Genomic DNA, 27,267 nt, shown 5'->3' on the forward strand with positions numbered 1-27,267 from the left:
CAATTGTTGTTATTAAATGCAAATGTTTTATTGTTTTATTTAAGAAAGAGATCAATTGCCAGCAAACATTTATTTCGTGGACCATCCTCCTTAGGCTTCAATATTAAAGAAAGGTATTCCTGAATAGGTTCTCTATTCTGCACTGTTTCTGCCTAATGTAACAGTCTGCGCTGTGTCTCTCCCTGCAGCCACACCAACAGTGGGGTGTCCATCTATGGCCTTTGTTCATTTGTCATATAAACCAGGTCAGATCACAGCAGACCAGAGGTGATACTCAGTGTAATGGGATAAGCCAGAACAGGGGTCTCTAGACACACACATACACGGGTGTGTGCTCAGCCTCCTCCTGTACTTCCTGTTCACCCATGGCTGCATGGCCACGCACGTCTCCAACTCAATCATCAAGTTTATTGATGACACATCAGTGGTAGTCCTGATTACCAACAATGATGAGAGGGCCCTGGTGGAGTGGTGCCAGGAAAGTATCCGCTCCCTCAACATCAACACAACGAAGGAGCTGATTGTGGACTTCTGGAGACAGCAGAGAGGGCAAGCCCCCATCCACATTGATGGGGCCGCAGTGGAGAGGGTGGAAATCTTCAAGTTCCTCAGCATGCACATCACTGACAACCTGAAATGGTCCATTCATACAGACAGTGTGGTGAAAAAGGTGCAACAACGCCTCTTCAATCTCAGGAGGCTGACGAAATGTGTCTTGTTTTCTAAGACCCTCATGAACTTCTACAGATGCACCATTGAGAGTATCTTGTCGGGCTGTATCACCGCCTGGTAAGGCAATTTTACCGTCTGCAACAACAGGCGGGGTGTTGCGGTCAAGCCCAACGCATCACCGGGGGCACACTTCCACCCTCCAGGACATCTACAGCACTTGGTTTCACACGAAGGACAAGAATATCAGAGAGAGAGAGAGAGAGAGAGAGAGAGAGAGAGAGAGAGAGAGAGAGAGAGAGAGAGAGAGAGAGAGAGAGAGAGAGAGAGAGAGAGAGAGAGAGAGAGAGAGAGAGAGAGAGAGAGAGAGAGAGAGAGAGAGAGAGAGAGAGAGAGAGAGAGAGAGAGAGAGAGAGAGAGAGAGAGAGAGAGAGAGAGAGAGAGAGAGAGAGAGAGAGATCAATGTAGACACACACTTTTACTGTTCATCCAACTCACCAACACTGTCTCCTGTGTAATTGACAAGGACGATTCAAGCGTTGTCTGGCCATGCAGGTTATTTGTTTTTTTCTTCGTGATGTTATCACACATCAGTCAACGATGGGCTATTTGAAGCTTCTTGAAACAGTTCCACAGCTAACTAAGACATACATACAGAAATATTACTTGATATGGAAATTAGCTGGCACCGTCAACTGCAGTAATTTCTTCTCAAATTGAGCAGCAGGTCGACTAACAGACATGAGTCACAAATGTAATGTTTGCGTTTCATGCTGGAAAAGTGGATACATTAAAAGTTACTGCAGCTTTAATTGGGAGTTGACCAGCAATGCAGGTATTATATACCCATTCAAACTGAGCCCAGGTCTGGGAACAATATAACATTTACACTATTATATTATATCTAAAAAAAAAGAAATTGCAGACAGTTACTAACCCTAATCATTCAAAGGCTATCAAATTCACCATTCCAACAATACCTACCCCCCTGTTCTTTCTTCCAGGGACATAGAATTAAGTACAGTAGAGAGACAAAATGCCCTGACATCCATCTAAACCCTCCATGAGCAGAATAACCAATAGCTCAGGGTGAATATGATGGTCATTTGATGCAGTGAAACGTGTGGGGCCAGTCTGAGCTGCACTACTTTAGATTTACAGTAGATGTCATCACTAAGCTGCAGTATCACTAATCAATGGCTTTCACTGCTACTCCTCTGATGCCATACTACCATCCAATCACAACGGAGCCCTAGCCCCTATGCACTTGTACCCATATCATCCTATAGGGTCATCACAATGGAAAATCATAGACAAGTGAAGATGGTGAAATTAGCACACACGGCATACCTACAATCAATGCAAACGGTGCATCCCAATCCCAAATGATATCCTACAGTATTCCCTACATAGTGCACTACTTTTGACCCATTGGGAATAGGCTGTAATTTGGGACGTAGACATTAGAGCACAATGTCTACTTCCCCCTTCCCCTCCACAGACACATGATGCCACACGACTGAGCCCAGGCTAGGCACTAGGCTAGGCCTGCAGATCTCTCTAGTCTAGACAAATCAAAATGCATTCCTGTACTCCATACGGTCTCTATTAGCCTGCCAACTCCTCTGCTGAAGTTGTCCAGTTGGTTGTTCACTTCACCTTCTGTACTGTACACACACACACACACACACACACTAATGACAGCACTGACCCCATAGTTCCTGCAGAGAGGCAGAAAGGTAGTGAGTCATCGGGAACAGCCACTGTACGGCAGGCAGAACAAGCTGCATCTCTCTGACATCATGATGATCAACCAAGATTGAACATTGAGTCTAATGACTGGAGCTACCACCCCAGCATCACAGCTTAATGTCATGAACCCCCTTCTAGTGTAATACTCTTCTCTAATGTCAATGATATAGCATTTAACAATGGGCAATTTGCATATACAGTACAGTTGGCCAACAGAGAAATATAATAAGAGGAACGTTACATAGGAGCACAGTTACACATAATTATTTTCTACTGGACTGTTATTTATTGTACTTGAGACATTTATATCATTGTTAATATACAGGTAACTAACAAAATACAGGAAACACTTGAGGAAATCAAATCAAATCAAAATAAAATAAAATTGTATTGGTCACATACACATGGTTAGCAGATGTTATTGCGAGTGTAGCGAAATGCTTATGCTTCTAGATCTGACAGTGCAGCAGTATCTAACAGGTAATATCTTACAATTCCACAACAAAACCTAATACACACAATCTAGTAAAGGAATGGGATGAGAATATATAAGTATAAAATATATGGATGAGCAGCAACAGAGCGACTAAGATGCAGTAGATAGTAAAGAATAGATAGTGAAGGATACAGTATATACGTATGAGATGAGTAATGCGAGTTTTGTAAACATTCTTAAAGTGGCATTATTAAAGTGACTAGTGTTCCATTTATTAAAAAGTAAATGAGGGACACAAAGTATAATAAAAGCAGAGGTGTGGTTCCTGAGTTAATTAAGCTATTAACATCCCATCATGCTTAGGGTCATGTATAAAAATGCCCAGTTGCCCATTACCCTGGCTACCATGACTAGAAGAAGAGATCTCGGTGACTTTGAAAGAGGGGTCTCAAAGGAGCATAGGGGTATGTGTGTGTGTGTGTGTGTGTGTGTGTGTGTGTGTGTGTGTGTGTGTGTGTGTGTGTGTGTGCGTGCTTGTGTGCTCAGTTAAGGACAGGTTAGGTCAGTCACAGAAGCTATTTCTTTGGCTGTTGCCAGTGTGTGTTGTACATTTTCAGTGACTATTTGCTTAATATTTTGTAATTAATCACTTTTGAGTCACCAAGACTTAAATAAATCTATACTTTCAGCACCTGCCTTGCCTGAGTTGCCTCCTGCTGAATCTCTGTCCTTATGACTGCTACATGATTCCTATTTTACATGCACCGTTTAATGGATCAAACTATATAGTTTATATATGTTAATAACCTGACCTTCAAACAAATCGTTAGCTACTTAAAACATTAGTGTTTACTCTGTGTTTTACTGTTGCCATAAAACAGTAGGATCCCACTGACACAAACTAAAAACGCTCACCACCCACTCACTCACTCACTCACTCACTCACTCACACACACACACAGAGATAGACGCACAGACACACTCACACTAACCTCGTTCCAAGTCTCAATTGCTACCATGTATAGAAAGAGCCGGCTGGTTGACGAGATTACACACAAACACATACACACACACATAGAAACACACACACACCACATAGCCACACTAACATCACAGATACACACACCTCTTGGCATCCTGCGTAAGTACATGAGGAGGTTTTTACACCACATTAGGTATCACATTGTGTTTCTCAGGGTTGAAAAGCTTTGGCTCCAATGAGTGTCTCTACCTGGTGACCTGTAGTGCTGTGATGCTGGCAGTTCAACAACCTATATCCTCTCAATACCCAACACAAACAATGTGCAAGTAATGATATAACATGATCATTTAGCATTGTAGCTTTAATTTACACTTAGTAATGTGGCCCACTTGGGAAAAGAACCCACAACCTTGCTTGGCAGACATATAATCAATTAAACCACATGGACAAAATATAGCAAAACCAAAGAGAGATTTCTAGGGTGAACATGTTAGATACATGCTCACATACTATGTGACTTCTCTGGTTAAATAAAGGACGCATAAAATAAAATTGTCACATAGATCTGAGCCTAGAGGAAAGTCTTTGTCCGCAGGGCTGTTGTAAAAATTGTGTTTACCAAATACAATGGTATTTCTCTGTAAACAAATAAACAACAGACTTTCAGCATGCTTATAGAGAAGGGCACTCAACATGTACTGCACTGACACAAATGTCTGATGATTGGTTGAAAGAAATTGATAATAAGAATATTGTGGGAGCTGTACTGTTACAGTTCAGTGCAGCCTTTGATATTATTGACCATAACCTGTTGTTGAAAAAAACTGATGTGTTATGGCTTTTCAACCTCTGCCATATTTTGGATTCAGAGCTATCTATCTAATAGAACTCAAATGGTTTAATTTAATGGAAGCTTCTCTAATGTCAAACATGTAAAGTGTGGTGTACCGCAAGGCAGCTCTCTAGGCCCTCAAGTATTTTCTATTTTTACCAATGACCTGCCATTGGCATTAAACAAAGCATATGTGTCCATGTATGCTGATGTTTCAACCATATACGCATCAGCAACCACAGCTAATGAAGTCACTGAAACCATTAACAAAGAGTTGCAGTCTGTTTTGTGATGGGTGGCCAGTAATAAACTGGCCCTGAATATCTCTAAAACTAAGGGCATTGTATTTGGTACAAATCATTCCTTAACTCTACTGATTCTGGTAATGAATGGTATGGCTGTTGAACAAGTTGAGGATACTAAATTACTTGCCGTTACTTTAGATTGTAAACTGTCATGGTCAAAACATATAGATTCAATGGTTGTAAAGATGAGGAGAGGTCTGGCCATAATAAAGACAAACTCTGCTTTTATAACACCACACTCCAAAAAGCAAGTTCTGCAGGCTCTAGTTTTGTCTAATCTTGATTATTGTCCAGTCATGTGGTCCAGTGCTGCAAGGATAGACCTAGTTAAGCTGCAGCTGGCCCAAAACAGAGCGGCACGTTTTGCTCTTAATTGTAATCAGAGGGCTAATATAAATACTACGCATGCCAGTCTCTTTTGGCTTAGAGTTGAGGAGAGACTGACTGCATCACTTGTTATTTTTATAAGACACAATGTGTTGAAAATTCCAAATTGTTTGCACAGTCAACTCACACAGCTCTGACACACATACTTATCCCGCCAGACATGCCACCAGGGGTCTTTTCACAGTCCCCAAATCCAGAACAAATTCAAGAAAGCGTACAGTATTATATAGAGCCCTGATTGCATGGAACTTCCTTCCATCTCATATTGCTAAAATAAACAGCAAACCTGGTTTCAAAAAACAGATAAAGCAAGACCTCGCGTCACAATGCCTCTCCCCTATTTGACCTAGATAGTTTGTGTGTATGCATTGATATGTAGGCTATGTGTACCTTTAAAAAAAATGATGTTGCTCTGTCTTTGAGCTGTTCTTGTCTATTGGTGTTCTGTATCATGTCATTCTGTATTGTTTCATGTTTTGTAAAAATCCAAATACCAAATAGATGCCCTGAAACATATTGTATGCTAAAATGACTGTGGAGTATTTGTCCTGCAGCTATTCCTACCTCAGAAGAACTCCCCACAGAGCCCCTTCCATGGGCAGTCCGTGTGTGAGGTAACAAGCAGAGACAAACTATATCAACCAAGGGAAGTAAACAAACAAAACTCTGCTCTGAGGTTACGCCCCATTGTTTTCCTATTGTCATGTTATATAATAATGCCCCAACGGAGGGTCTGCTTGACCTCAACTCACCTGAACAGAACAGAGAGGAACACATACTCTGAAGAGAGAAGAGACTATGCACACTGCTGGCTCAGGTGGAACCATGGTGGAGCATAGTGAAGGGAACAGCAAAGTGGTTTGACTGACTGAAATGGAATGGAACATTGATCAACTACCACAAGAGCAAAACAAAGTTCTAGAACCGGCCAGGTATTCAAATACCCGGGCCTCAAGATCTGCACTGCAGTACCAATGGTTTCTATCCTTCCCTTCTAATCAGTGATCACCTGTATGATGGACAGGGAAAAGCATATCCACATGATAGAGGCCATGTGGGTTCAGTTGTAGACTCCCTAACCAGCATGGTTCCCATTCACAGCATAATAACACAGTGTGTACCCTTACTGAGCAGTCAGCTCAGAGGAGGACAGAACAGCCAATCTATATCAAACATGACTCACCATGCTAGGGCTAGGACAGGCCGGAACAGATCTGATCAAGCCACATTTACATTTCTAGATTATGCAATAGAGGGGAATGTACACTTCATGGACATGCACATTTCCTAATGTTAACTGTCAACATTGTGACCGCAGTGTGTTTCAAATACTGTAACTTACTTAGGATTCACCCCAAATGGTAATCTATTCACTAAATATTGAACTACTTTGACAGGGGCACATAGGGCTCTGGTCAAAAGCAATGCACTATATAGGGAATAGGCACTGGTCAAAAGTAGTACACTATATAGCAGTGTTTCCCAATTAGTACACATTTTTATTGTAACCCTGGACAAGCACACCTGAATCAACTTGTAAATTAATCATCAAGCCCTCAATGAGTTGAATGAGGTGTGTTTGTCCAGGGTTACAATGAAAATGTGTACTGTTGGGGGTACTCAAGGACCAGGTTGGGAAACACTGCTATATATGAATAGGGTGTTATTTGGAATGCAGACTTAATCACATGGAACTATTCTGCCTACTACACAGTGTGGATAATAGATCCAAATGTGTGCCTCCTACAGCATTATAATCCCATCTTTATTCCTGTCTTTATTCAACACAAAGGGACTGTATTATCCTTCAATAAACAGAGGCCCAGAAACAACTATCACAAACATCTGCAAGACTGATTCATGATCTCCAACCAAGTGCAAACAGATCTCTGTGTTGAGCATCAAAATGTTATGAAATATTAAATTAATTGTATCCTGCCGGAGGTCATTCAGTGCACTTCCCTACAAGGTCATATGGAATAAGGCTAAGAGGTCTCAGTGGCTACCCCTACCACCAGTCAATAGAGAGAGAGAGAGAGAGAGAGAGAGAGAGGGAGAGAGAGAGAGAGAGAGAGAGAGAGAGAGAGAGAGAGACGGAGTTGGGGGTTGCAATAAAGACAGAAATAAAGAGATGTAGAGATGGTTATGAACACACAGACTGAATTGAGGGGAAGGGAAAGGGGAAAGGGGATACCTTGTCTGTTGCACAGCTGAATGCATTCAACTGAAGTGTGTCTGCAACATCTAACCCAACCCCTCTGAATTAGGCAGTGAATTCAAGAAGTTAACTAAAATTACAATTCAATAATAGAAAAAAGGGTTTTGATTATTAATGGCTTCTCAATAAACTGAAAGGTAGAAGCTAATTATTTTAAAAGTTTTTACATTTCTGAATTTGAAGTTCAAATCACTTCCTGAATTGACTGCCTTCAATTCGAATTAAGCCAACTGGCAAGTGGTGTGTGTCTTTTTGTGTGTCACTAGTTACCACAGCCACAAAGTGGCTAATCCTAACCTTAACCTTAACCACACTGTTAACCTTAGGACCAAAAAGCATTTTTTTGTTTTCATGAATTTTTTAATGAGATAGCCAATTGACTTTGTAGCTGTGGTAACTAGTGACAACTGAGAGAGTGAGAGTGAGTGAGAGAAAGAGAGAGAGACAAACTGAAGAAAGATGACGGCAAACCCTATAGTGGCCTATTGGCACAGTCAGAGGGTCAAGAAGCCAAATCATTACAAGGGAACATTAGTCTCTGTGAATACAGTCGTGCACCGTATGCTTCTATAAACAGTCCAGCTACACCGTATACTGTACTGAGTTTAGGTAGTAGATGAGCCAGGGACAGTGATGAGTGATGACTAACTAGTTTTAGGGAGATTTGTTTGAAGTAGTCTAAAGGCAATGAGTGAGGTTTTGTGAAATATCATATTTCATCTCACAATAGTTTTCCATCAAACTGTGACTAATAGATGCTTCATCTAAATAAAGAAACACATATGTATGAGTTAGGGTTAGGTTAGGGTTAGGTTAGGGTTAGGTTAGGGTTAGGTTAGGGTTAGGTTAGGGTTAGGTTAGGGTTAGGTTAGGGTTAGGATAGGATAGGCTAGTTTAAAAATATATATATTTCACCTTTATTTAACCAGGTAGGTCAGTTGAGAACAAGTTCTCATCAACAACTGGGGCCAGGCCAAGATAAATCAAAGCAGTGCGACAAAAACAACAACACAGAGTTACACATAAACAAATGTACAGTCAATAACACAACAGAAAAATATATATACAGTGTGTGTAAATGTAGAAGAATAGGGAGGTAAGGCAAGAAATAGACCATAGAGGCGAAATAATTACAAGTTAGCATTAACACTGTAGTGATAGATGTGCAGATGTTGATGTGCAAGTAGAGATACTGGGGTGTGTTCATCAATGTGTGTCAATCAATGTGTTCATCAATGAGGCAGTCTGTGGTTTGATGTTTAGTCTTGTGTTTTCTCTATTGCAGTAGCTCTGTTGTGGGGCACAGAGGATTTGTTTTGGGCAATTCAGGACAGTCAGAGCGAGAGAGCATCATGTTACCAGGAAAACATTCCCAATATGAAGAGTGAATAATTTTGTCCCAGAGCTAGCAAATGTTTTTCAGAGCAAGGTGTTGCAACCCTATCTAAACATAGAACATGTCAACAGTTAATATGCAAAGTTTTCTAAAGTTTAAGAAAACAATGAGTTTTGTATTTGTTATAGAGAGAGAACAGGGAGTGAAAGAGGGGATGCCCAAACCAGAGAATACCATACAGCACACTCAAGACAACAACGAGAAAGACAACACTCGGATCCTTTGTAGTGAAGCTACAGGAGAAAATGACAAGAGTTCCAGTTCAGAGGAAAGGGAAGTGGAGCCCCAGCTTGGTTTCTCCTGTCCCTTAGAGGGTTTCCACAGAAATCCAATTAAAACATTACCTTTTTGTCTATCAAATCAAATTTGATTTGTCACATGCGCTGAATTTGTCACATGCGCTTACAAGCCTTTAACCAACAATGCAGTTCAGTAAATAGAGTTCAGCAAATATTTACTAAATAAACTAAAGTGAAAAAATAAAAAATAAAAATGTAATTAAAAAAGTAACACAAGAAAATTACATAACAATAACTAGGCTTTATATGGGGGGTCAACGTAAATAGTCTGGGTGGCCATTTGATTAATTGTTCAGCAGTCTTATGGCTAGAAGCAGTTAAGGAGCCTTTTGGTCCTAGACTTGGCACTCCGGTACCGCTTGCCTTGCGGTAGCAGAGAGAACAGTCCATGACTTGGGTGACTGGAGTCTTTGAACATTCTGACACTGCCTAGTATATAGGTCCTGGATGGCAGGAAGCTTGGCCCCAGTGATGTACAGGACCATATGCACTACCCTCTGTAGCGCTTTACGGTCGGATGCCGAGCAGTTGCTATACCAGGCGGTGATGCAACCGGTCAGGATGCTCTTGATGGTGCAGCTGTAGAACTTTTTGAGGATCTGGGGACCCATGCCAAGTATTTTCAGTCTCCTGAAGGGGAAAAGGTGTTGTGGTACCCTCTTCACAACTGCCTTGGTGTATATGGACCATGATCGTTTGTTGGTGATGTGGACACCAACGAACTTGAAACTCTTGACCCGCTCAACTTCAGCCCCGTCAATGTTAATGGGGGCCTGTTCAGCCTTCCTTTTCCTATAGTCCATGATCAGATCCTTTGTCTTGCTCACGTTGAGGGAAAGTTTGTTGTCCTGGCACCACACTGCCAGGGCTCTGACCTCCTCCCTATAGGCTGTCTCATCGATGTCGGTGATCAGGCCTACCAATGTTGTGTCATCGGCAAACTTAATGATGTGTTGAAGTGTGTTGAAGTCGTGCTTGGCCACACAGTCGTGGGTGAACAGGGAGTACAGGAGTTCAGGAGGGGACTAAGCATGCACCCCTGAGGGGTCCCTGTGTTGAGGATCAGCATGGCAGGTGTGTTGTTGCCTGCCCTCACCACCTGTGGGTGGAACTCCAGGATCCAATTGCAGAGGGAGGTGTTTAGTCCACTTCTGTATGTGGATTGGAGTGGGTCTAGGGTTTCCGGCATAATGGGGATGATGTGAGCCGTGACCAGCCTTTCAAATCACTTCATAGTTACCAACATGAGTGCTACGGGCGGTAATCATTTAGGCAGGTTAGCTTTGCTTTCTTGGGCACAGGGACTATGGTGGTCTGTTTGAAACATGTAGGTATTACAGACTCGGTCAGGGGGAGGTTGAAAATGTCAGTGAAGACACTTGCCAGTTGGTCGGTGCATGATTTGAGTACACGTCCTGGTAATCCGTCTAGCCCCGCGGCCTTGTGAATGTTGACCTGTTTAAAGGTCTTGCTCACATCGACTACGGAGAGCTTGATCACACAGTTGTCTGGAACAGCTGGTGCTCTCATTAATGTTTCAGTGTTGCTTGCCTTGAAGCGAGCATAAAAGGCCTTTAGCTTGTCTGGTAGGCTCACGTCACTGGGAAGCTCGCTGCTGGGTTTCCCTTTGTAATCCGTAATATTTTTCAAACCCAGACACATCCGACGAGTGTCAGAGCCGGTGTAGTAGGATTCAATCTTAGTCCTGTATTGATGCTTTCCCTGTTTGATGGTTCATCAGAGGGCGTAGCAAGATTTCTTATAAGCTTCCAGATTAGTGTTCCGCTCCTTGAAAGCGGCAGCTCTAGCCTTTAGCGCGGTGCGAATGTTGCTTGTAATCCATGGCTTCTGGTTGGGATATGTGCGTACGGTCACTGTGGGGGGGACGCCATCGATGCACTTATTGATGAAGCCGGTGACTGAGGTGGTATACTCCTCAATGCCATTGGATGAAGGTTAAGGTTAGGTTAAAGTTAGGCATAAATTTAGCAGTGTGATTAAGGTTAGAGTTAAATTTAAGATTAGGGTGAGATTTAAAATCACATTTTAGGAAAAGAAAATGAAGAAATGGGCAGGGTTTATGACTTTGAGGCTGTAGTAACTAGAGACAACCCCCTCAGAGATCATTCTTCCTGTATGACATCACTGCGGCCCCTCATACACTGTCATCTCTCACAGCTGCTGAACCACAGACCAGTATCAAACACGGTTTAATACTACATCTGTCATACATTAGGAGTGTAATCAATATACTATTCCTGTTCATCTCTAGCCTGGTCCCAGATCAGTTTGTGCTCCTTTAACCAACTGACTATTTTCCCATATATCAATTACAACTGGAATCAGCAAAGCATATCATCCCAGTTTATTTCTACATATGTAAACAATTAGCGGTGAAATGAATAGCATCCCTGTTGCTTTATTGTAATACTCTGTAAGAAGTTGCTGTCCCCATGATAGTGTCCATCTGTGCTGAAGTTCACAATGTGTTTAGGAGTGTTTCCTCTGTACATAATAGGTATTTGAAGTTGTGTGCATTTCCCCTGCAGCTGGCCTGCTGTGTGCTGGATGCGTGTGTCTGTGGATCTCGTTATGTGTCTTCATGGGATAGTTTCAACTTTAGGGGGAGGGCTTGTCAACAACAGCCTTTAACGGATGACAAAGATGTCCCCATGAAGCATCAGAAGTTACATCTGTATGCTAATCTCCAACAGGGAAGCTATATCCTTCAGGATGGGACTCAACCTTTAATGGATTAGATAATCCTCAGAAACAACTACCTTTAGCGTCAACCAGTGCTGGCGATAGTAACATAACAGGAAGTCAAGAACCAATGATTAGTGATTAGTTCCTTCCGTCATAGCTGTAGCTAAGTACACCCTCTGCCCTTTACCTCTGAGCTCCAGTGTTGTTAATCCTCCTAGTGGGTCTGTTTAAAGTAACATAGTCCAGTTAACAGACTAATAAAACATCTGCTGAAAAAGGCTACACTGAGAGAGGTTAATACTATGTAAAAAAATATATATATCATTTAATGCCTTAAATGTATTTCTTAAATCACAGTATTGATTTTGTGGTCTCAAACGAGTGAGTTTCTTAATCAATATTAAGGGCGAAATTGAAGTTGCTATTGACAATGAAATAGGTGGGCATGTTGTTCCCTTGTCAATTAATTGATACATTTACTATCTATATAGCATTAAAAATAGTTTTCCAGGTTGTATTTTGGCAATTATTTTTCACATTGTGAATATTGGGTCGCAACTGAGACAACCTGGTTCAATTTGGGTCCCGAGGCAAAATCAGTTGAGAACTACTGTCTTACAGTATACACACTTCCTACAGTAAACATACTTCCTACAGTACACACACTTCCTCCAGTAAACTGACTTCCTACAGTATACACACTTCCTACTGTATACACACTTTCTACATTATACACACTTCCTACATTATACACACTTCCTATAGTATACGCACTCCTATTCCACTTTGGTTCAACAGAATTTCATTGAAATGGCATGGAACAACGTTGATTCAACCAGTGTGTATGTGCCCAGTGGGAAGTCTTTGAGTCAATACAGACATTCATTCATGTAGGCTATCTGGCTTGCTCTGCTGTGAGGGCATTATGTTTTATCATGTATTATAGATACTGCCTGTGCGTCATAGCCTGTGATAGCCAGTGTAAAACAGGGGAGAAAGGACATCCCTATTCAGGGGAAATAGGTGATATGTGAAGTAGTGGATAAGCCTTGATTCTCTGTCGGCCCTGTGAGTTGGTCGTCTCCGGTGAGACAATAGACTCTGTGTACTCTCACCTGCCTGTGTGTGTAATCTGAGTGGGTTCTAGAAGGCTGGGGGACATTTGCATGCTAGAGGTCAGTACCATACAAGGCTGCCTGTGTTCCACACAACAATGGGGCGGCAGGTAGCCTAGCGGTTAGAGCGTTGAGCCAGTAAACGAATCCCCAAGCCAACTAGATGAAAGATCTGAGCATGGCACTTCACCCTAATTGCTCCAAGGTCACCATCAATAATAGCTGATCCCTGGCCATGACCCCACTCTCCGAGGGTGTCTAAGAGGAAGTGGGATACGCAAAAAACACATTTCCATTGAATACAACACACTGCAGGTTACACGTGTGAAACATGACAAATATAAGCACCCCATTTTTGACCTTGAGAGGGTACGACAGGTGAATATTACAAATTATACCTAGCAGGATTGATTCATTCCATGGTCAATGCCATTAAACCTGGACTCGGTAGACCCAAGGACAACAGGGCATGAACAATGATAAAAACAATATACAGTACATTCAATCGTACCTTCTCCGCAGTGCAATCCGATTTCTGAGCCGGTCACGGGTGCAGCTCAGCCACGCTAAAGGTACTAAACGATATCGTAACCTCCATCGATAAAAGACAGTACTGTGCAGCCGTCTCCATCGACCTGGCCAAGGCTTTCGACTCTGTCAATCACCGTATTCTTATCGGCAGACTCAATAGCCTTGGTTTCTCGAATGACTTCCTCGCCTGGTTCACCAACTACTTTGCAAACAGAGTTCAGTGTGTCAAATCGGAGAGCCTGTTGTCCGGACCTCTGGCAGTCACTGTGGGGGTACCACAGGGTTCAATTCTCGGGCCAACTCTTTTCTCTGTATATAGCAATGATGTCGCTCTTGCAGCGGGTGATTCCCTGAACCACCTCTACGTAGACGACACCATTCTGTATACTTCTGGCCCCTCCTTGGACATTGTGCTAACTAACCTCCAAACGAGCTTCAATGCCATACAACACTCCTTCCGTGGCCTCCAACTGCTCTTAAATGCTAGTAAAACCAAATGCATGCTTTTCAACCGTTCGCTGCCCGCACCTGCCCGCCCGACTAGCATCACCACCCTGGACGGTTCTGACCTAGAATATGTGGACAACTATAAATACCTAGGTGTCTGGTTAGACTGTTATCTCTCCTTCCAGACTCATATTAAACATCTCCAATCCAAAATTAATTCTAGAATCGGCTTTCTATTTTGCAACAAAGCCTCCTTCACTCACGCCGCCAAACTTACCCTTGTAAAACTGACTATCCTACCGATCCTCGACTTTGGCGATGTAATTTACAAAATAGCCTCCAACACTCTACTCAGCAAACTGGATGCAGTCTATCACAGTGCCATCCGTTTTATTACCAAATCACCTTATACCACCCACGACTGCGACCTGTATGCTGTAGTCGGCCGGCCCTCACTACATATTTGTCGCCAGACCCACTGGCTCTAGGTCATCTATAAGTTTGTGCTAGGTAAAGCTCCACCTTATCTCAGCTCTCTGGTCACGATAACAACACCCACCCGTAGCAAACGTTCCAGCAGGTATATCTCACTGATCATCCCCAAAGCCAACACCTCCTTTGGCCGCCTTTCCTTCCAGTTCTCTGCTGCCAGTGACAGGAACGAATTGCAAAAATTACTGAAGCTGGAAACTTATATTTTCCTCACCAAATTGAAACATCAGCTATCTGAGCAGCTAACTGATCGCTGCAGATGTACACAGAAGTCAGAGAGGGATGGAGGGGACAGAGAGGGATTGAGGGGACAGAAAGAAACAAAGAGGGGAGAGAACCAGAGATTTTCAGACCTTCATATGGGTTGTGTAGTCATATTTTCACAGCTATGGGTCTTTGACAGTTGATATATTATTTCATCTGCTGGATGTGGCACCTAACCCTGTCTCTGTGACAATGACAGATCTATATTCTATATTTTTTTTAACACAAAAATAGAGAAGTATAGAAAGAAAGGGACAGGATTACGGCTGAATGAAACATGGAATCATTCCATCACTGAAGTGACTAGACACTAGGAAACGACTCCACGGCTTCTACATCTACAGTATAGATTGACTTTTAATATTGCCAATTCATACAAAGTCTCTTTCTACTTGTTGTGGAGAATATGACCTGTTAAGCACACAATGTTTTTCCATGTTAATACACTGTCCTCACCAACACTAAAAGCAATGCAAGGCAAGCAAGACAATCAAGGCAATAATTTACTATGTAAGCATACTTATTCAACAAGCACCCATGGAATTCCAGGGAGTAATTCCAGAATATAGCTGCTGAGCTGTTTCTCCATGCGATGAAAGTAGGGTCAATACTGGGCATTGCTCTGCTCCACATGTATGGAGCGATTTCAGTGCCAATAGAAATTGTGTTAGATAATACTTTTGATGATGCAGTGAGTGCAATACATGGTTATAACATCAACAGAAAATACAGAAATGTCAATGGTGGAGGTGTTGCTGTTTATATTCAGAAACACATTCCTGTAAAGCTTAGAGAGGATCTCATGTTAAATACTGTTGAAGTAATACAGATTCATCTGCCTCACCTAAAGCCCATTCTTGTAGGAAGCTGCAATAGACCACCAAGTGCTGAGAGTCATTATCTAGATAACATGCTTGATAATATATGTGATATCAACAGAGAGGTATATTTTCTGGGTGATTTAAATATTTACTGGTTTTCATCAAGCTGCCCACTCAAGAAAAAGCTTCAAATTGTAACCAGTGCCTGCAAACAGGTTCAGGTTATCAGTCAACCTACCAGGGTAGTTACAAACAGCACATAAATGGAATCATCAACATGTATTGATCACATCTTTACTAATGCTGCAGACATTATCTTTAAAGCGGTATCCAAATCCATCGGCTGTAGTGATCACAATATAGCAGCCTAATATAGTGTTTAAGAGGCCATACAACACGTTTTGTAGTGATTCCTATGTTGTTGATGTAAAGAATATTTGTTGGTCTGTGGTGTGTAATGAGGAACAACCAGATGCTGCACTTGAAACATTTATTAAATTGATTATTCCAGTTACTAATAAGCATGGACACATTAAGAAAATGACTGTCAAAATTGTATGGTTGAGTGGGATGAGGCAAAAGGAATTGCAAATAAGTCTGACTGCACAATATATTGGCAAATGTACTGAAAATTGAGAAATCACATGACTAAACTGAATAAAAAGAAAAAGATACTATACTATGAAGAAAAGTAAAAATTATATAAAGAATAACAGTAAAAGCTTCGGAGCACCTTAAATGACATTTTGGGCAAATAGGCAAACTCATCTCCATAATTTATTGAATCAGATGGCATTGAACAAGCATGGCACTTATACAAATGACTGACGATTGGCTGAGAGAAATTGATGATAAAAAGATTGTAAGAGCTGTTTTGTTAGACTTCAGTGCGGCTTTTGACATTATCGATCACAGCCTGCTTCTGAAAAAAACTGATGTGTTACCCCCACTGCTGTACTGTCGATAAATAGTTACCTGTCTAACAGAACACAGAGGGTGTTCTTTAACTTCTCTAGGGTTGTGGGCAGTATTTGGAATTTTGAATGAAAAGCGTGCCCAAATTAAACTGCCTTCTACTCAGGCCCAGAAGATAGCAGATGCATAATTGGTAGATTTGGATAGAAAACACTCTAAAGTTTCCAAAACAGTTAAAATTGTGTCTGTGAGCATGACAGAATTGATTTGGAAGGCGAAAACCTGAGAAAAATCCATTCAGGAAGGAGGATTTTTTGTTGTTGTTGTAGTTTTCTATTCAATGCCATTACAGTATCCATTGACTTAGAACTCAAATTGCAGTTCCTATGCCTTCCACTAGATGTCAACAGTCAGTTTCAGGCTTGTATTCTTAAAAATGAGGGAGTAAGAGCAGTCTGAATGAGTGGACCCTGCCGTGTCACAGAGCTTTTTAATGCTTGAGACCTGTTTACCTTTCATATTGACGACGTTATTGTCCGGTTGTTATTAATTTTATCTCTATTTCTGACTTGTGTAACTCTTCTACTTGGCTGGTTACTGTTTGTAATGATTTGTCTGCTGGGCTATGTTCTCAAATAATCGTAGGGTATGCTTTCACCGTAAAGCATTTTTGAAATCTGACACAGTGGTTGGATTCACAAGAAGTTCATCTTTAAACCTATGTAAAATAGTTGTATTTTTTCTGAATTATTATAATGAGTATTTCTGTATTTGAGTTTGGCGCTCAATCTCACTGGATGTTGGCCAGGTGGGACGCTAGTGTCGCACATACCCTAGAGAGGTTAATGGAAGCCTCTCTAACATAATCTAGGCAGAATCAGGAATTCACCTGGGTAGCTGTCTAGGCCCCTTACTTTTTTCAATCTTTACTAGTGACATGCCACTGGCTTTGCGTAAAGCCAGTGGCAGAATGGGTGGCAAGAAATAAGTTAGTCTTAAATATTTCAAACACTGAAAGCATTGTATTTGGGATAAATCATTCATTAAACCCTAAACCTCAACTAAATCTTCATACAAATAATGTGGAAATTGAGCAAGTTGAGGTGACTAAACTGTCATGGTCAAAATATGTTGATACAACAGTAGCTAAGATGGGAAGAAGGCTGTCCATAATAAAGCACAGTGTTCTAGTAGTTTAAACAGACACCTCGGTGCATTCAGCATGTCAACACTTCTTACGAAAACAAGTAGTGATGAATTCAATCTACCCTTCACTTTGAGCCATGAGTGATTTACATGCATATTATTAATGTTAGCTCTCCATGTACGTTTAAGAGCCAGCCGTGCTGCCCTGTTCTGAGCCAATTGTAATTTTCCGAGGTCCCTCTTTGTGGCACCTGACAGCACGACTGAACAGTAGTCCAGGTGTGACAAAACTAGGGCCTGTAGGACCTGCCTTGTTGATAGTACTTTTAAAAATAGTTAACGAGGCAGGTCCTACGCTAAAACTCAGGCCGTGTTAGAAGGGAGTGTCACAAAAACACAATTTTGCCCACATAAGAATACAGTTCAAAGAATATAGCACCCAATTTGATGAGAGTGCAACAGAAGTGGTTTGGTGATCCTTTCATGTGATGAGCAACCTTGCCTGAGACCTGAAGACGTGCTAGTTTGAGTGATGGGGGTTCTAACATAGGTCTTCTGTGCACCAGACAATGCAACTTTTCAGGTCTCAGACAAGTTACTCATCACATGAGCATGGTCACCCTTTTGGCCTCCTTGAAGAGATCAATCCAAGTCACAGGACCAATGACTAGGCTTTAGCTCAACAGGCTAACATAGCCTTAACCCAGTCAGACACATATAATGACTAACCTTGCCAGAGACTTGAAACGAACACGTCTATGTGCACGTGCGTATGTCCTTGTGGAAAGGACATATAGAATGTAGGTACTCTAGGGAAGGAAGAAGTGCAGTGCGACTTCACATTGACCAAGCTCATCAGCAAACTAATCACTGCATCGAATTGCATTGACAAAGTAGCTGAAGGTCTCCCTCCCAAAATATCCTGATGTGACGTTCAGGCTGCAGGATGGCAAACACTATTAAAAAGTGTGTTGCAGTTATACTTTTATCCAGACGAACAGAAACGGACAGAGTTCTGTTTTGAATCAAAACACTTTCCTCTTTTCCCGAGCTGGAATTTCTTTAACGCAGACATTGCCACCATGTTGTGGATAATACATGAATAATATGCAGACTTATATGCACTTCTGCCTCCAAAACACACGTGATCACCCTCCTGAAGCATTCCAACCCATCGTCCTTTTAAAAAAGGCCTTCTTTAATTGCGAAAGGGGCGACCTTCAGGCTGAGGAGTGAGTTTCACAGATCCCCATCTGCTACACTAATACAAGTCTTCAAGATCCAGGAAGGTTATTTATCAAAAGAGTGTGGTTTGGTGATCCATGCTTATGTGATGAGAACCTTGCCTGAGACCTGAAGACGTGTTAGTTTGACATGTTTTAGTTTGTGTTAGACGTGTTAGTTTCAAGACTCTGGCAAGGGTAGTCATTATAAGGTTTACATGACTGGGTTAATCAGGGGGAACCTGTACTCGTTAAGCAAGCAACGTGTCATCCCTTACATGAACTTCCTGAACTTATCTACATAGGTTGGTTTTTAGCTAAGTGGGCTAACACAAAGAGCAGGGTGATATGGACAAAAATCCATATTGCGATAAATTGCCGGAATTGATGCGATAACGATAAATAGAACGATAAGTTTATAACATTAATGTGCACCACAGTTTTTGGTATTATCCTTTAAATTACCATTACTAGTTTGATGGTTGCAGCCATCAATTGTCCCATTAACAGTCAGCCATATTAGCAAAATTATTTAATTTCAAACTTTTCTCTTGTATAGGCTACTTATTGTATATGAACGATATTAGCAGAATGCCTGCTATAAGTATGGTCGGTATCGATCGTTTTCGGTCTATCGTCCCAGCTCTACTACCACAGTCTTGTGACATGCGGGAGACCTGGTTCGAACCCAGTCAGTCACAAGAGCAAGATTAAACAGGAAGTGGAACGGCTATCCTTAGAAGGGCTATGACAGGGCTATTCAACTATATTTTTATGTGGGCCAAATTGGCATGCTTCCCAGCCGAAACAGTTTGGTAGAGTTTGTGCATATATTATGATGACATTTTGTGATGTTTTTGTTCGTTTTGGACGTCGGTGAGGGTTTTTCTGGGTGTTCGGGCACATACATTTTTTTCTGGAAGCAAGCCAAAGTTCGGAACCGAAGTCTACGCCCCTTCGTCGGTGATTGGTCAACAGTAGGAATTTGTCAATAAAGTATTTTTTGTCATTCAATGAAAGACGACTCGTTTCCATGCAATTTCGTTTATTAAAAAATATTGCACCAAACATCTTAGTTAGATGTAAAATTACGCAAATTCCTGAAAGCTAAGACTCCATGCAAGCACACTCGTTTGGTTTGGCTAGCCAAGTTTGGCTAGGTGCCAGCTGGACTGAAGCATGCGGATGCCTTAACGCAGCCTCTGATCATCATAGAGGGAAACAGAATCTGAAAGCATCTGAGAGTTTGAATTTATGAAACTTTGATTAACTCTAAATTACAGTTTGTAAACTTGACAAACAGAAAATGAATGGAATATCTCCAATATTGAAACTGAATATATAAATATTCAATTGGAATATTAAATTAAATAGAAATATAACTTTGAAGCTGAATGCAATATTCAATCAATTCAATTTCAAATCATGAAATACAAGTTCAATTTATGAATTAAATTATTACATTTGTACATAAAAAAATCTAAAATATTACATTCAAATTCAAAATCCTAATACAAATTCAAAATTACGTCATTCAAATACAATTTATGTCTGCACTGAAATCACTCCATACACATGGCTCAGTTTAATAACGGTAACTCTCTCTCTCTCACTCACACACACAGACACACACACAGACACACACACACACACACACACACACACACACACACACACACACACACACGCACACACACATTTATATATACACACACACACACACACACTGAGGAAAAATGATAACACACTAGCTCTTTCCTAAAACCCTGCTGTATAAGTGACCTGAAGTTAACACAGGAATAAACACCAAAGTCATTATTAGACCGTAAGCTGTATTCATGTATTACTAACAACATGGTGGCGATGTCTGCGTTAAAGAAATTCCAGCTCTAGGAAATATCAAAGTGTTTTGATTCAAAACAGAACTCTGTCCATTTCTGTTCGTCTGGATAAAAGTATAACTGCAACACACTTTTTAATAGTGTTTGCCATCCTGCAGCCTGAACGTCACATCAGGAGATTTTGGGAGGGAGACCTTCAGCTACTTTGTCAAAGCAATTCGATGCAGTGATTAGTTTGCTGATGAGCTTGGTCAATGTGAAGTCGCACTGCACCTCTTCCTTCCCTAGAGTACCTACATTCTATATGTCCTTTCCACACGGACGAACGCACGTGCACACACACACACAAACATACACACAACCTCACACACAAGAACACAATCACAGATGACACATCAATATTGATAGGAATTGCACATGATTGCGTAGTTTCCAAATCACTAGTTGTCCCTCTCACAGCATGGGCAGCATGCATCTATACATCACTTTGGGAACGAGGAAGAGGAAAGAGAAAAGGCAAAACAGCAACGTACTTTTTTTCCTTTGGAGAGGAAGAGAGAGGGAGTGATAGAGCAAGTCACTCTGCAGCTGGCTGCATCACGATGTATTTTCCTCACTGTGAAATTGGCAATCTAAAAAACCCAAAACAAACAGAAAAGTGTCCACTCTGTGCTTCTGTTCTCCTGAGCAGTTGGTCGTTAACCAGAGCAGTCCCACACTGCTTATGCTGCCTGGAACAAGGATGGAACTCAACTCAGAGAGTTCTCAGACTCTCAGCCAATGAGCTGAGAAAGTAACCGCCTCTCAGCCAATCCCACGGCTCCTCCACTTCACTACGCTCCAGTCCCTAACCCCTCCTCCCCTTTGAAGTTCCCAGCAGGGAAGGAACAGAGAATGAGTGAAGACAGGGAAGGAACAGAGAATGAGAGAATGAGAGAAGAGGAGGATGTCACAGTGAAAGAGAGTAGTGTCGGACAGGGGAGGGAAGAGAGTGGGATAGAAGTGTAAAATGAGAAGAGAATTAAAAGTATTTATGAAAATGAGAGGATGCAGGAGTGGAGAGAGGAGAGGAGAGGAGAGGAGAGGAGAGGAGAGGAGAGGAGAGGAGAGGAGAGGAGAGGAGAGGAGAGGAGAGGAGAGGAGAGGAGAGGAGAGGAGAGGAGAGGAGAGGAGAAGGAGAAGGAGAAAGGGAGGAGAGGGGAGGGGAGGGGAGGAAAGGGGGATGAGAGTAGAGGAGAGAGAGGGGTAGAAGAGGGGAGGAGAGGGGGAGGAGAGGAGAGGAGAAGGAGAGAGGGGAGGGGAGGAGAGGAGAGAAGAGGGGGAGGAGAGTAGAAGCGAGATGACGGAGAAGGGAGGAGAGAGGGAGGTGAGAGGAGAAGAGAAGAGGGGGAGAGGGGAGGGGAGGAAAGGCGAGAGGAGAGAAGAAGGAGAGGAGAGGGGAGGGGAGGAAAGGGGGATGAGAGTAGAGGAGAGAGAGGGGTAGAAGAGGGGAGGAGAGGGGGAGGAGAGGAGAGGAGAGGAGAGGAGAGGAGAGGAGAGGAGAAGGAGAAGGAGAAGGAGAAAGGGAGGAGAGGGGAGGGGAGGGGAGGGGAGGAAAGGGGGATGAGAGTAGAGGAGAGAGAGGGGTAGAAGAGGGGAGGAGAGGGGGAGGAGAGGAGAGGAGAAGGAGAGAGGGGAGGGGAGGAGAGGAGAGAAGAGGGGGAGGAGAGTAGAAGCGAGATGACGGAGAAGGGAGGAGAGAGGGAGGTGAGAGGAGAAGAGAAGAGGGGGAGAGGGGAGGGGAGGAAAGGCGAGAGGAGAGAAGAAGGAGAGGAGAGGGGAGGGGAGGAAAGGCGAGGGGAGAGAAGAAGGAGAGGAGAAGAGAGGAGAGGAGAGGAGAGGAGAGGAGAGGAGAGGAGAGGAGAGGAGAGGAGTTAGGGTTAGAGTTAGAGTTAGAGTTAGAGTTAGAGTTAGGGTTAGGGTTAGGGTTAGGGTTAGGGTTAGGGTTAGGGTTATAGTTAGGGTTAGGGTTAGGGTTAGCGTTAGAGTTAGGTTTAGGGTTAGGGTTAGGGTTATGTTTAGGTTTAGGTTTAGGTTTAGGGTTAGGGTTAGGGTTAGGGTTAGGGTTAGAGGATATTGCACTGTATGACACACATTCTCAGTCAAAATGTTTTTGATTAATCTGCTTTGCTGTACCACATACTCATTCACTAGCTACAGCTGTAGTACTACCAGTAATACTATATAACATTACAGAGATGGCTGCAGGGTGGAGAAAAGTAAAGCCTGTTGGGGCACTCAAATATTGCTTGTATGTACTGTAGTTACATGTTACTTGTTTATAGCTACAGTGCTAGTTACAGAGGTTCACTTTTTTGATTCTATAGGTTTAGTAAATCAGATGACCAATCATCCTTATATTTGACCTTATTAAGCTTCGCACATTTGACCACAAGGGTTTATGGGTACCACATGCTTCATGGATCAGAAGACATATAGGAAGAGTGAACAGTGTACATATTATCTTAGGTTGTCTGTTTACTTTAGTAACACTGAGTTGAACTCTGCTGCATCCCTCTGATAAACACACACGCACACGCACACGCACACGCACACGCACACGCACACGCACACACAGCAATATCATCGGCAAGACAACTGACTCTACCATTCAATTGCTGTTTCTTCAGTTGCTGTCATGAATTCAGACCGTCCACACAGCACAGACATGAACTAAATGACAAGCTCATGCTGATTCTTCATTCTCATTATTATACAATAAGATGAAGGCAGGAATGGAATCATCAGCTTGTTCTGGGGAGACAGCACAGTTGCTTCATTTGGGTAATGCTAAGTCATTGCCTGTCATCGTCACTTAGTGTCTCGGTGTCCTTGCGCGTGTACGCGCACACACACAAACACACACACACCCTCTCCTTCCCCCGAGAGGGACTGGGGCAGTAATGTTCAGTCAAGAGGAACAGTGACCCCACATGTGATGGGAGTCCAACCCAGCAGCAGCCACAGAGTAACAGGAGGAAGGAGTGACAAGTTGATTGCTTTCTTAAACCTTTTCAGCTCGAGACTCGAATGAGAAATGCACCGTCCTCTTGTGAACCAAATTGTACTCAAACGACCCAAATGAAGAAGAAATAGCATGTGATTTTCGATGTATTATAATAACTCTCAACCAACCTCTCACAGGCCCACTTTGGGTCCTGACCCATAGTTTAAGAAACATTGCTTTAGACTTTACTAAGTGGCAACAATTCATTAATTAAAATGTGAAATCAAAACAAGATGTGAAATGATGGGTTGGACCACACTGAAAAACAGCTATCTGTGCAGTATTGCTGGTAAACATGGTGCACGACTGTATCACTGATTGTCCTTGTCATACCCTCTTCTGTATGGATGCAATCTCATCATATTCATCATGGTAAAATGCTCAACAACAAAAAACAATGATTATGTCAAGCTGGGAATGTAGTGGTCTCAAACACAAGCAAACAAACATCCAGAGATGAGAATAGATTATAAGATATCACACTTTAAACACTTTAAACATTGTCCGTTTTGAGACATAATGTTCCAAGTGGTTGCAATCCCCTAGGGTTTCATAGTGCACAAACACAACCACAAACAAAATGCTATCTGAAATCACATACACATTATGCTAGCTCTGGTACATCTCACACACAAATATTGACTTGTGTTTATTCTTAAACGGTAGTCAGGGCCTGTGTATATCAGCCATTTCACCACACTCCATAATATACTGGGTACAGCCAGTGCTGAAAATGCTGGGTTGTGTCTGTTGGTGTGTGAGTCAGACCCAGGGCCACTGCTGCACACTCTTAGAAAAAAAGGTGCTATCTAAAACCTAAATGGGTTCTTTGGCTGTCTCCATAGGAGAACCATTTGAATAACCCTTTTTGGTTCCATGTAGATCCCTTTCCACAGAGAGTTCTACATCGAACCAAAAATGTTTCTACCTGGCACCGAAAACGGTTCTCCTATGGCAGGTATTCCCAAACTGGGGTAAGCGCAATGCCATCGGAGGTACGCCAAATAGAAATGTGATTCACATTTAAAAACATTCCATTTATATTTTCCAACGGGCCTATACATTTTGGTGGGGTTTTTTTCTCGCCTGAGTAGCCTCGTTTTACTGCCAAAAATAAAATGAAACCATCTAGTGTTCAGCGAAATAACCTCACAATATCATATACAGGTAGCCTAGTCAAACAATTAACATCCAATCACATTAACCGTTACTCTCTCGCGGGAATCTCACTAACGGTCCGTATGTAGCCAAACGTAGCTGCTGCTCATGTTGGTATCTGTACTGATGGCGCAAAAGCCATGACAGGAAGACATAGTGGAGTGGTAACACGCGTGCAAGCAGATGCTCCCAATGCCACTTGGGTACACTGCAGCATCCACCAAGAGGCTCTTGCTGCCAAAGGAATTCCTGACAGCTTGAAAGACATTTTGGACGCTACAGTGAAAATGGTTAACTTTCTTAATTAAAGCAAGGCTCTGAACGCTCATGTTTTTTCTGCGCTATGAGCAGCGACCATGTAATACTTTTACAACAAACAGAAGTGTGCTGGTTATCAAGGGGAAAAGTATTGACACGTTTTTTTCAATTGAGAGACGAGCTTAAAGTTTCTTTACTGACCATAGTTTTCACTTGTCTGACCGCTTACATGATGACGAGTTTCTCACACGACTGGCCTATCTGGGTGATGTTGTTTCTCGCCTGAATGATCTGAATCTAGGATTACAGGTACTCTTTGCAACTATATTCAATGCGCGACACAAAATTGAGGCTATGATTAAGAAGTTGGAGCTCTTCTCTGTCTGCATTAACAAGGACAACACACAGGTCTTTCCATCAATTTATCATTTTTTGTGTGCAAATGAACTCAAGCTTATGGACAATGTCAAATGTGATATAGCGAAGCACCTGAGTGAGTTGGGTGCACAATTATGCAGGTACTTTCCCGAAACGGATGACAAACAACTGGATTCGTTATCCCTTTCATGCCCTGCCTCCAGTCCACTTACCAATATCTGAACAAGAGAGCCTCATCGAAATTGCAACAAGTGGTTCTGTGAAAATTGAATTTAATCAGAAGCCACTGACAGATTTCTGGATTTGGCTACGCTCAGAGTATCCTGCCTTGGAAAATCGAGCTGTCAAGACACTGATACCCTTTGCAACCACATACAGTACCTACAGTATGTGAGAGTGAATTATCGGCCCTCACTAGCATAAAAACTAAATACAGGCACAGACTGTGTGTGGAAACAGTACAAGCATTTCGCTACACTCGCATTAACATCTGCTAACCATGTGTATGTGACAAATAAAAAATTTGATTTGAAATGATTTAAGACTGAGACTCTCTCCAATATAACCCAACATTGAAGAGTTATGTGCATTCTTTCAAGCACACCCTTCTGATTAACCTGTGGTGAGTTATTCACAATTTTCAATGAACAAATAAGGTTTTATATGTAAGATGGTTAAATAAAGAGCACATTTATTGATTACTATTATATTATTATTTGTGCCCTGGTACTATAAGAGCTCTATGTCACAGCGTGCGCTGACCCTGGTGCTAGAGGTGGTATGCAGCTGGAGGTTGAATGTTTGAAGGGGTACGGAACTATAAAAAGTTTGGGAACCACTGTACTATGGAGACAGTTGAAGAACCCGTTTGGAGAATTTTTTTTTTAAGAGTGTAGGGCATAGCCGCGGAAAGTAGGGGTGCTAAGAGTGTAGGGCATAGCCGCGGACAGTAGGGGTGCTAAGAGTGTAGGGCATAGCCGCGGAAAGTAGGGGTGCTAAGGGTGCTGCAGCACCCCCTCATAAATCGAAGAAAAAAAAGAAAAATTATAATAATAATTGTCACAAACCGGCTCAAAGATGTGTAACAAACAAGGAGACAACGTGGAGATAAGGAATAGCAACATATTTATTTAACTAAAGTAAACTAAATATAATTAACAATGGTGTGTGTTGTCTGTAATCAGTAGTGTAAGTGAGTGGTTGCGTGCATAAATGTGATAATGAGGGGTGTTGAAAGGTGCAACGCAAACAACCGCAACATTGCCACAACATTGCCACAACATTGCCACAACCAAAATGTGTGTCTGCATGGAGAGGGTCTCCTCAATGAATGGGGAAGAGGTGCATTTATCCATTTATTCGCTAACGACCCTCCCGGCTCCGCCCACTGACAACCTATTAAGGAAAACAAGAGCAAAGAGAAAGAATAATGCAGACAGAGTGGGCGGGTCGTCACATAAAAAATATGCATATATACAGTACTAGTCAAAAGTTTGGACACACCTACTCATTCAAGGGTTTTCTTTATTTTTACTATTTTCTACATTGTAGAATAACAGTGAAGAGATCAAAACTATGAAATAACACATATGAAATCATGTAGTAACCAAAAAAGTGTTCAACAAATAAATTCTTCAAAGTAGATTGAAG

General features: G+C 42.0%; 1 protein-coding gene across 1 annotated transcript in view; it reads right to left on the minus strand.

The window, feature by feature from the left end:
* The window catches only part of LOC149982787 (3',5'-cyclic-AMP phosphodiesterase 4D-like), a 75,960-nt gene extending 54,427 nt beyond the window's left edge, over positions 1 to 21,533 (minus strand). Inside the window, exon 1 of the mRNA XM_090237177.1 lies at positions 21,311 to 21,533. The gene's annotated coding sequence lies outside the window, so the exon portion shown is untranslated. The remainder of the gene's footprint in view (positions 1 to 21,310) is intronic.
* Between the last annotated feature and the right edge of the window lie 5,734 nt (positions 21,534 to 27,267).

The sequence above is a fragment of the Oncorhynchus mykiss genome, chromosome 6, assembly GCF_057628025.1.
Source record: "Oncorhynchus mykiss isolate SJ-2025 chromosome 6, ASM5762802v1, whole genome shotgun sequence".
Lineage (NCBI taxonomy): Eukaryota > Metazoa > Chordata > Actinopteri > Salmoniformes > Salmonidae > Oncorhynchus > Oncorhynchus mykiss.